Raw genomic sequence first — 12,481 nt, 5'->3', positions numbered from 1 at the left:
TTGGCTTCGAGCCATTCATATCGGACGAGTTGGCTTTAGGCCATGTTATTAGCACTTCGGGTGCTAGCTATACCTATTTGGCTTTGGGCCATGCATATTGGATATTTTGGCTTTGGGCCATGAAAATAGTTCTTCGGATAAGTTACCTTGATTTGGCTACAGGTCATGGTACAGGTACTTATTGTACGAGATTTATGAGTATCCGATTTTTATTTTGAATGGTTCAAGGGGTAAACAAATGATGTGGATGTGAAAGAGGTTAGTACGAGGCGATACAGGTATGTACAGAACCTATTCGAGTATTAAATAGAGAAAGTTCGATGAGATGGTATTTGATCATGTTTTGAGACATGAGAAAGGTTTGTACTTAATGTGTATAATTGGTTGATTTTTATTTATTTGGTGAATTAAGTTATTTATATACAAGCTTACTAAGCCATAAAGCTTACTTCGGGTTATTTTTTTTTATGTTTTATAGAGAATCAAGGCTAGCTCAGATTCAAAAGTCATCGGGAACATCATCGCACTATCGGACATCTATTTAGTACTTTTGAGTTGTGTATATATGGTATATGGCATGTATAAGCTAGGTATGGTATTTTGGTTGTTTTTATAGCCATGAGAGTTGGCTTGTAAAGGATGTTAATGTTGATGTGTGTTTGGCTAATAGAAATGGTTTATTTTGACATGTATGGTATGAGCATGGCTATTTGAATTGTGGAGTTTAAATGCTTAAGAAATGCTTTGATGAAATATGATTTTAGAAGTTGAACTGATAAGTATTTGACTAGGTAAATGGCATTGAATAGAGTATTGAAATTGGTTGAAATGGATATTGTATGAATTGTGCATTTGGTTGATGTTTTGGCTCCCTAATTGTGTGATGAAATGGTACCATTTTGATTGTTTAGGTGTACATGAATAAGGGTGGCAAATTGGCCTTGAAAATGGCCTATTTTTGTCCACACGGGTAGAGACACGGGCGTGCGACTCAGCTGTGTGTGATACACAATCATGTTACACTGCCGTGTTTCCCCTGTTGTTGTTATTAAATGAAGTCAGTATGCTCCACACAGTCTCACACACAGGTGTGTGACTGGCCGTATGGTACAAGTCAATATACCCCCTAATTGGCATATAGCTTAGCACACAGGCATGTGACTTGGCTGTGTTGCATAAATCAGCATACCCTTCAGTCTTGGCACGACCTAGTGCATGGCCTGGCACACGGGCGTGTGTGGCCACTTCGAAAGGCACACGAGCGTGTGGTTGGACGTGTGATCCAAGTCAGTATGTATGCCCTGTTTCCACACGGCCTGAGACACAGGCGTGTTTGGAGCCATGTCAAGCACACGGCCTATTCACACGGGCGTGTGACCCCTATATGTTTGAAATTTTTCTAAGTTTCCAAAATTTTCGTATGAAGTCAGTTTATTCCTGAACCACTTCTAAAGCGTGTTTAAGGCCTCGTAAGCCCTTATAAGGGACAATATGAATGTGTTGAAGATTTATGAGAATGAATACTTTACGGTTGATAAATGTATGCCTTATGTTGTGAATTGATCGGTAATACCTTATAACCCTACTCCGGTGACAAATATGGGTTAAGGGTGTTACACTGTGTGTCACACACGACCAAGACACACGCCCATGTGTCTACCTGTGTGGACAAAAATAAAGCCATTTCCTAGCCTCATTTGTCACCCATAACTCATCATTTTTGTAACACCCCACACCCATGCCCTACATAGGGACGGAATACGAGGTGTTACAAAACTTAAACATATGCATTCAAACATTTACTAGTCACTAGGAGTTGATTAAATTCAAGATTTTTTCAAACTTTTCCAAAACTTCTTATTAGGGGCCTATAAGGCCTAAAGCATCTCCTGGAAATCACTCGAGACCGATTCAGGTCCTTTAATCAACACTAGGAAAAATGACCTCTAAAAAAGGGCACACACCTATGCAGATGGGCAACATGCCTGTATGGAACTTGAATATGGTCGTGCTGATGGCCCGTGTGGCACACACGACATAAGCACCTAGGGACATGCCCGTGTCCCAAGCCTGTGTGAATTAAATACTAAATTCGAACCTACAGGGGTTTACACACGGCCTGGCACACGCTCGTGTCTATGGTCGTGTCCCTCACACGAACATGACATGCCTATGTCCTAGCCCGTGTCTAGAAACCTTAACATTCTGTTTCTAATGTCAGTATCCAATTTGGGGCACACGGCCAAGGCACACGCCCGTGTGCTAGACCATGCCCTGCACACGGCTGAGACACACGGTCGTGTCTCTACCTGTGTGTTTACTACCATGCATACTGACTTGTAAAATTTACGTACAAGGGACACATAGCTGAACAGCACGCCCATGAGGCTGGCCGTATGTCATACACAGCCTAGACACACGCCCATATGTCTACCCGTGTGGACAATATAAGGCTATTTACCAAGCCTTATGCCACCATGAAACAAAATTTAATACTAATCAACATATCAAGGTCTAATTTAATATGAGTTCTCAACCAACAACCATAGCTAAGGCCTATATACATTTCACAAATTTAACCATATCAACAATTTCACATTCGCAAAGACTATCTTGCAATAATGACTTACACTATTAGCCATTTTCATGGCCTTATAAAAAAAGAGTCAAATGCTAAAACAAACCAACACCTTTGCCCCAAAACAATATGCCACAAAAATAAAATCAAAGATTCCTATACATGCCATAATCAAAATGATAAAACTAGCTATACCAAGAGCTTCGAGGATAGTGTGATTGGCTTCTTCAACGTAGGCAACGATCCTCGAACTACTTTGGCGGCACTAAAAAGAAAATGGAAAGGAAAAAGGGTAAGCATAAAAGCTTAGTAAGTACATATGTGCAAATAAGTGTAATTAGAAATACATTCATCAAACAATGGCTTATCATACTTAAATGATATATCATTTTAACCTCACTATCTTGTTCTTCCTTCTTTTATACATACTTACTACATCTCATCACATACTATGGTCTTCATTCAAGAGTTTAGTATACATACCTGTAGTTACCCGTAAAATAACTCAAGTTCATTCTCTCTATTGGCATACCTCATTGGAAGTATCGCCAATCCATTCATCGAGTTACCCCTTTAAACACTCGAAAATATCAATGAATACACAGTAGTTTACTCCTAAGTACTATACAAGTGGCCAAAACTACCTCGTACTTTGTAATACTTGCATACTTGAGCTACTCACAGGCCTTTTCACTAAGTCAGTACCCGGACCCCATAGCTCTATCATGTAATGTCCGCTCATTGAGCTACTCACAGGTCTACACACAAAATCAGTACCCGAACCCACATTACATATTTCACTTGCCTCATGAACTCAGACTCAACTCATGAGTTCAGACCATGCAATTTCTCATGACTTACCTTTTGTATCCTATACTATTTTCAAGGTTCGACGGGATCTCGTATCTGACCTGATGCTGTCGTACTTGTTCATAATGTAGGTTACTCTTATATCGCGTTAAATATACTTTCATGGTATCGAGTAGATTATGATACATGGTAAAAATAAAACATTTAAAAGTAAGCTACAATGACATACTACTTACATATGTACTTACCTCGGCACAAAATGATGGGAACGAGTCTAATCCTCATAAATTTTGTTCTTCCCTCGATCCAAGCTCGAATTACGTTTCTATTGATCTAAATTGTAAAAAATTAGCTTATTTAATATACAAATCATTCAATTCAACTTAAGACTCATACTTTGGTAAAATGACCATTTTACCCTTAAACTTCACAAAAATTATGATTTTACCCCTAGGCCCGAAAATTGATTTTTATCAAATTTCCTTAATAGCCAAGCCTAACCGACCATTTATTTCTCTAATGACCACCCAAATTCTCAATATTTCTCAAAATTACTATCTATTTTACAAACTTTACAAAATGGTCCTATTAGGGTTTTCATGAGAAGTCCTTTCACAAAAGTTGTTCACTCAACAACCAAGACTCATTTTCTTCCATAAAAACTCAGCAAACATACAAATCCTTTTATTGTAAGTCCCTAGACTATCAATCATTTAACAAAATTGTCCCCTCAGTAGCTAGATTAAGCTTTAAGGGTCCCAAAAGTACAAAAATTATCAAGAATAACCCTCAAATTGACTTACTTGCAAGAGGCTAGCTTAGCTGAAATTTCAAGGCTTCAAAACCCTTATTTTTGCTGAGAATTTTGGTCAAGAAGAAGAAGTGAAATGAGTGATATCATCTTTTGTTTATTTTATTTCTTTTTAGTCAAACAAGTCACCAAATTTTTACCTAACATTGACTAGCCTAATTTGTCCCTATGGCTTGCCATGCTGCATTTTAAGGGTCTATTTGCCCTTTAAAGACCTTAAATTTTTGGATCTCTACCTATTTGGTATGTCTATCAAGTGAAATTGAACTTTTACCCTTTATGCGATTTAGTCCTTTTTTCGCAATTTAGCTCCCAAACGTTAAAATTTATTCACCAAAGTTTTCATGCACCTTTATAATCATGCCGTCACACATAAATAATATTAAAATAATTTTTTCAGCTTTAGAATAGTGGTTCTGAAACCACTATTCTGATTAGGCCCAAAGTCAGGCTGTTACAATTTTCCTGCACCAAAACTCACAAGCATATATCCACCAATCCAACATCATATTCACATAAGATTTGCCATCAATCATGTGGTATTAACTCATACATCAATGGATATAAACTTACTCTTATCATTAACTTATATACTAACATAATTCCATTAAACTATCACATAATAAGCACTTATGTGATTACCAAAACATCACTTCAAAATAGCCAAACTTAGACCATCACTAGCCACTCCAATGGCTAGATTACAAAACAACAATTACAAGCCATCATTGGCCAAATAAGCTTATATCATTATACCAAAATAATATTTCTAATTATACCAAAATAAGACAGTGGATAGTGTGATGATTGGTCCGACCGACTTCCAATCTCATGAGCTTTTGAGCACTATAAGACAGGGAAAATTAAATGGAGTAAGCATTTTATGCTTAGTAAGTTCGTATAATAGAATATAAACTTACCAATCATTTTTATAAATACAAGCATGCATAGTCATACTTTCCATAAATTTTGGGTGAGTTTACCTAAACACAAACACTTAATTCAACAAGTTAATCACATAACCTCATATAAAAATCAAGTAAACATGGATGAGCTCATTACATTACCAGCTTCTGTTAATTTCACCTTTCCACACTTCAAGAGTTCTTTCTGTCAAACTATTGAAATTTTGATGGATGTTCGGGTAATATACTCATGTGCAAGAGTACTCGTTAGGGTACATAATAAAAAGGCACACCCTTGAGCTACACATTTTACAACAGGATTACCAGTCCAGGCTAAATCCTATCCGTAGCATATACTCTAGAAAGCTTAATTTGGATTACTCGTCCGAACTAAATCCAATATATAATATAAGCTCAAGAGATCTTACATTAGAATTACCCGTCTGGGCTAAATTCTATCTGCAACGTATGCAATATTATTCTTATTCAAGAAATCACCTTAATCTATCAAAATTCAACATTCAACTGGAACACGACAATTTGTCCATATTTCACAACTTATGACTATTTCTTTATGTATATCATCTCATACATATCAACACAATCATACAATTCAATTCAAGCATATTAACATACATATTTAAGTTACACGAACTTACCTTGATAATGGTTCGTATTTGAATTTCAACTAATCCGAAACCTTTCGCTTTCCTCGATCTATTTCCGTAGTTGGTCTTTCCGGATCTATATGGGTAAATTTAACTATTAATCTATCACATTTCATATATGTTTGCATCCTATTACATCCTAGGCAAAATAACCCTATTACATCCTAGGCAAAATTATCATTTTGCCCCTATCTTTTTCAAAAATTCTAATTTCGTCCCTAGGCTCGGAAAATGAAATTCATGAAATTTAACCCTCTTTCCAAGCCTAGCCAAAATTTATATACTACATTTACAGCACATACATTTCACAAATTTCATAATTTTTCATGGGTTTTTACCACTTTTTCATTTTTAGTCCCTAAATCAAGTTTTCATAAAAAAATTACTTACCTATGAATAACTTTTCATTTTCTACCATAAATTTCTAATTTTCAGCATATTCATCCATGACCCAAATTTCATACCTTGATAACTTTTCAAATAAATCCCCTAAATAGAAAGATTAGACTATCCCAATTCGAAAAATATAGAAATTACTAAAAACGAGACTTGATTTCATACCTTTTTAAGCTTGAAAAGTTTTCTTCCTCTCTCCTAGGGTTTCCATATAAAAATTGGGGAAGTTGATATGAAAATAGATGATTTTTTTCTTTTTAATTAATTATTATATTTTATTAATTTCCAATTTAGTCCCTACCCTTTTCTAATTTTTCCATGGATGAGTCATTAAAATATCTACTAACTACTCTTCAATGGTCTAATTACCATAGAAGGACCTTAAGTTTTGAATTCCATAGCTATTTGATACCTATAACTACTAGAACCCAACTTTTACATTTTATGCAATTTAGTCCTTTCCCTAATTAAACACACAATCGATAAAATTTTCGTATCAAAATTTTCATGTGACCTTCCTACCATGATGCCAACCATAAAATAAAATAAAATAAAATATTATTTTTGGCTCGAATTTGTGGTCTCGAAACCACTGTTCCGATCTCACTGAAAATGGGGTGTTACAGATATAGGTAGGAGTGTTACAATAAGTACTTGAGTAAGGGTTTCCACCCCTATTCTTAATGTAATTCACATCTTCAGTAAGATTATTGATGTACCAAAAGAGAGGTTTGTCTCCTCCATATATAGATGACGCACTAAATGAAGATTCTAAATGGTTTAACCTGTCCATTATTTGTACGTATCTATCTTTATCTTGAACAGCTTTGATCGTGGATGGCTTCTGGTCATATGTGTAACGTTCTATTGGTTTCTAGCAGGAATTCGTTGTCATACTCTTTATTATTTCATATGCATCATTATATGTCTTGTTCATCAAGGCTCTTTCTGCAACTCCATCTAGTCCTGGTCGTGCGTGTGCATCCAACCCATTATAGAACATTTGCAACCGTAGCCACTCAAGTAATCCATGGTGTGGGCATCTCTGAATTAGCATTTTAAAATGCTCCCAAGCTTCGTGAAACTTTTCTCCTTCTAATTATTTAAAAGTTGCGATCCCCTTTCTCAGTTAGACCATTTTGTTGATAGGGAAAATTTTTTTGTAAAACTTTTCCTACAAGCTCATCCCATGTTGTGATAGATCCTGGTGCCTGCGAATCTAAAAAAAAGAAAGCATTAGCTATTAAGGAGAAGGGGAACAACCAAAGACGAATAGTGTCATCAGTGGCTCGGTTATACTTAAAAGTGTAACAAAGTTGAAGAAACCATTTTAAATACTTATTTGGGTCCTCGATCATTGTGCCTCTCAATTGTAAATTATTTTGGATCATCTAGATCATTGCTAGTTTGATCTCAAAATTATTTATACTTCCTTGAACCATCTCTAGACTTGGTAGTGCATAGTCCCTTAGGGTTCTTTCATTGCGCGTTGTATGTATATTCGCGGGAAGCTATGGTGGTGGTGGTGGTGGTGGTGGTAGTGGTAGGTCTTTTGGGTTATTATTGTTAATTTCATCAAACAATAGGTTATCTCATGGTGGTAAATTGCCTACAATAGGCGGTTGGTTCTACATCTGTTGTTGCTACTGTTGCTGTTGCTGTCGATGATTCCTATGAATTATTCTTTCTGGATCTGTGGCTGGCTCTTTAGGTGTTCCCCTACTACGAGTCATACATTAAACCAGAAAGAGAACAAAATGTGTTAGCAAAAATAAGAAAAAAGTAAAATTGTATTTATAATTTAAAAAATTCTTAATTATTCTATTAACTACAAAAATTAAAAACCAATCTAGTAATGTTACCTCGCCGACAATGGCGCCAACAACTTGATCGCTTCTGGACATACCAATGTCCAAAGTAAAATTCCTACAAAATATGTCAAATATGTTGTACCCGCAAGTATATGGTTCAGGTTGTTCTATATTTACAACGAAGTAGGTGAGTACTCCGAGGATCGTACCTAAGGGAGGCGAGAACTAAATTAATCCTAACCTAAGCACAAATAAAGCTAAGTAGTGCTTTAAATAAATTATACTATGAATAGACATAAAGAAATATTTTTGGTATTTTTATAAATAAAGAAAAAATACTAGAAAGGGAAGACTATGAGAAATTTGATATGGAAACTAAATCAGATATGAGCATGGATGATTAGCTCGCTTCGGCTGTCATAAATAATTGTTGCTTTGGGTTCCTTGTTAAATCAACTATTCGTTACCTAAGGGAGGCGAGAACTAAATTAATCCTAACCTAAGCACAAATAAAGCTAAGTAGTGCTTTAAATATATTATACTATGAATAGACATAAAGAAATATTTTTGGTATTTTTATAAATAAAGAAAAAATACTAGAAAGGGAAGACTATGAGAAATTTGATATGGAAACTAAATCAGATATGAGCATGGATGATTAGCTCGCTTCGGTTGTCATAAATAATTGTTGCTTTGGGTTCCTTGTTAAATCAACTATTCGTTACCCTAGTAGGATCTCTCAATATTCCACTGGAATAATGAGTCAGAAAGAACTACTTATCTCTTGACCTCACAATCAGACCAGTTCAGGGCTAAGGTGTTCACAGATACGCTATACCAATTTTGGGTTAATTTCCACCTAGATGACTTCCTAGGGTCATCAAGCCTAGGGTTTAAGTTCTTCCTTTCCCAAACAACTTATCCGTTAAGAAAACACTACACAACAATTAGTTAATCATACGTCCATTCGCTAAGCCCCCATAAGAGGATTTGTAACAGCCCATTTTTAGTCAAATCGGAATAGTGGTTTTGGGACAACAAAACTGAGGTCAAAATATTTATTTTAATATTATTTTAATGTCTACAACATGTTATTTGTGACGGCCTTAATTTGACCCTAGTCGGAATGTGGTTTCGGGACCACAAAATCGAGTCATAAAATTTATTTAAAATTTTATTTGCATATCTTCTATGTGTGATAGTGCATGTGTGAAAATTTGATGTTTTAATTTAGTCTTATGAATGTGAATTTCACTTGAAAGGACTTAGTTGAGAAACTTAGAAAATATGTTAGGTAAATATGTAAGGACCAAATAATTTCAAAGTATGAAAGCTTGGGTTTGCATGTCAAAATGCCCAATATGCATTAAGTGGCCGCCAAGTAATGATGTCCCTCCACTAAGTTTAAATTAATTATAATATTATGTTGAAAAATAATTAAAATATTCTAAATAAAATGACTTAATAATAATAAGATGAATAAAAGAAGAAATTGGAAGAGAGTGTTCATCTTCTTCTTCTTGCAAAACCGAAACAAAAGGAAAGAAAAAGGGAAATTTACATTAAGGCAATTCGACACCTTCTTTTGCTAGTTGGAGGTAAGTTTTGAAGTGTAGTTTAAATCTTTTTATATGTTTAAGTTAATTTTTAAATGCATTTTTGGCAATGTCAAGAAAATCAAACTTCTATGGTGGTTTGGGCACTAAGCCGTGTATCAAGGTGTTAGAATTAGAGGTTGTTTTCATGTTGTATTGAATAAGTAGACGTTAGAATGAGGTTGAACTTGTTGAATTATTAGTTGGGTAATACTTTGTGCATTCGGCCATATGGGGTTTAAATGGAATGTTCATTTTATTTGTTATTTCCTTGAATAAGAAATGGTTCAATGTTAAGGCCGAACGAGTCATGATAGATAAGTTAAAATGCAAAAATTCATGTTTATGAGGTAATTTGAGTAATTGACCGAGACATGGAAGAAGGAATAAGATTGATATTTTTATGTTTTAGGAGTGAAAGGCATAATGAAAATATAATAAGTTTAATGTGCATATTTTAGTTTAAGTGTTATGGAGAATTCGGCTAAAATAGTTTGGTAAGTGTGTTGTCGAATTTAAATTAAGATTATTTGAGTGATTACAATGGGCATTAAGATGTTGAACTTATGAAATTAGAAGTATATGAGCTTGATAGTATTTAAATGTTATATCGTTATGGCTTGGTTAATATTAAATGGAATACCGAATCTATGTGTGTGTCTATGAGGAATGAATATAAACTGGGGGCTACTATGATTGAGTTATTTTATTTGCTTAGTTGGAGTTGGAGCTCAAGATCAAAGGGAGCCAAATTCGGCAATAGGGAAAGCTAAAGCGGTTGAGTAGCTGATCGGAGTTGTTCATCGGACTAAAAAGGTAAGTCTTTAAGTACTTTAAGTTACAGTTAATATTGTACGTAAATGATACAAAATAAGTTGGATAAGAAACCATAGTATGTATGAGTTTTTGAGAATCGAGTGTGGAAATATTGATCTATCTATGATAATGTGATAGTTATGATAAGAAAATACAGCACTATGTGTGCAAGGCTATGTGGCACTATGTGTGCGAGAAAACATGGCACTATGTGTGCGAATAAGTAAGAGCACTATGTGTGCGGACTTTCAAATCGAGCACTAAGTGTGCAATATCGATTATGGGGCACTACTTGTGCGAAGGAAAGTTTATTTAAACATTAAATTGGGAAAAGGAAATGTGCATGGACACTAGATATAGGATTGGATTCTAATTTTATGTATTAATTATATAATGCTTGGGAAGAAAGAAAGAAGAGATAAGTAATTGGCTCAATTATTATATATATATTTGAAAAAAGATACAAATTAGTGATAAATTATACTAAATGGATTGGAGATTTGTTTGATAGATGGAGCGGTTTGATTTGTGCTTTATTTAAATAATTGGACATTTTATGTCATTTACATATACGTCAATGATCTGTATATGACATTTACCATGGTATTTTAAACTTGTGAATAATTGGTGTAGGAGTACATAGTGAATTCGGGTAAGTATATACCAATTTCATAAGGTACTATGTGACATAAGATTTCCTTGTGATATCATGGTTGAATTCGAATAGTATTGAATTAAATTTTACTTTGTAGATAATCTGATTATTAGATTATTTAAATTTCTTAGGACTTACTGAGTTAATAACTCACTTGGTGTTTATTGGTTTTGTATAGATCATCTTGTCGAGGAAAGCTTGGAACCGTCACGAAGTCATCGTATCTTTTGACAACCTTTTTGGTACCTTTGTTTAAACTATAGTAGACATTATGGCATGTATAGGATAATATTTTGGGAGGTTTTGTTGTTTGATAGCAATGTATATAAAGCCATGCGAATATGGCTAAAGTCCTATGTATGGATTTGATAATGATTTAGATATAAATCTCGTAGTGTTAATTAACTTGACTTATAAGTTCATATTTGTGACATGATTGAGATATATATTATGTATATGTATTCGGTTAAGAGGAGAAAAATCACCAAATGAATAGAAAAGGTTTAGTTGTGTGATGCTATTATTATTATAGCCTAATGTGATATTTAGGTGAATGTTTTATAATCGAATGTGATAGATACATGGATTGATAACATTGAATATGATATATATATGCTATGTTTAAATGTGAATGCCGAATGTGATTCATATGGGTGGATAATATTGTGATGAGTTAAATGCGATGGCTCGATGTGATTTTAAGTTGGAATTGATAATTCAAAGACTTTGATAGTGTTTTGTTAATGATAGGTAGCATAAGACACGTGATTGAAGTATTCAGGTTTATGTGACCCTACTCCAGTAATGGACACGGATACTTGGGTGTTACATTATTAGTTTATTATAAAAATTTCGTTAAGAAATTTTGTCGATTTATTGCTTAATTCGATAAAAGGACTTAATCGCATAAAGTGTAAAAGTTGTGTTCTAATAGCTAAATGTGCCTAATAGCTATAGAACTTTAAAGTGGATGTCCTTCTATGGTAATTACCCCATTAATGAGTTATTGGATGATAATGGCTTGGCATTTGTGTAAATTTGATTAATTTTTAAGATTAATTAAGTAATTGTGTAATTAAGGTTAAAATTAATTAACAAAAGACATGCATCATCTTTTATTTTCTTCTAAAACTGATTGTGAAGAGGAAAGAAGCCATTTTTGGTTGAGAAACATTTGGCTAAGGCATTATTTCCAATTAGGTTCATTTTTGTCCCGTTTTTAGTGATTTCTATATTTTTGGAGTCGTAGCTTAATCTAGCTAGCCCAGGGACTAATTTGCAAAAATGTTAAAGGTCTAGGGTTTTACCATTGATGAATATGTATGTGTTTTGATGTTTGATGGTAGAAAATGAATGGTTGTGTAACAACCCGTTTTTAGTCAAATCAGAATAGTGATTTTGGGACCACAAAATTGAGGTCAAAATAATTATTTTAT

At 34.2% G+C, this 12,481-nt stretch overlaps 1 non-coding gene across 1 annotated transcript; it reads left to right on the top strand.

Moving 5' to 3' along the window:
• Positions 1–7,193: 7,193 nt before the first annotated feature.
• Positions 7,194–7,300, top strand: LOC128290770 (small nucleolar RNA R71). Its single transcript, XR_008280557.1, has one exon. It is a non-coding gene; the product is annotated as a small nucleolar RNA R71 (small nucleolar RNA).
• The last annotated feature ends 5,181 nt before the right edge of the window (positions 7,301–12,481 follow it).

This window comes from Gossypium arboreum, chromosome 3 (genome assembly GCF_025698485.1).
Source record: "Gossypium arboreum isolate Shixiya-1 chromosome 3, ASM2569848v2, whole genome shotgun sequence".
NCBI lineage: Eukaryota > Viridiplantae > Streptophyta > Magnoliopsida > Malvales > Malvaceae > Gossypium > Gossypium arboreum.
The sequence above is the reverse complement of the archived record's forward strand: the minus strand, read 5'-3'. Positions and strand labels throughout refer to the sequence as shown.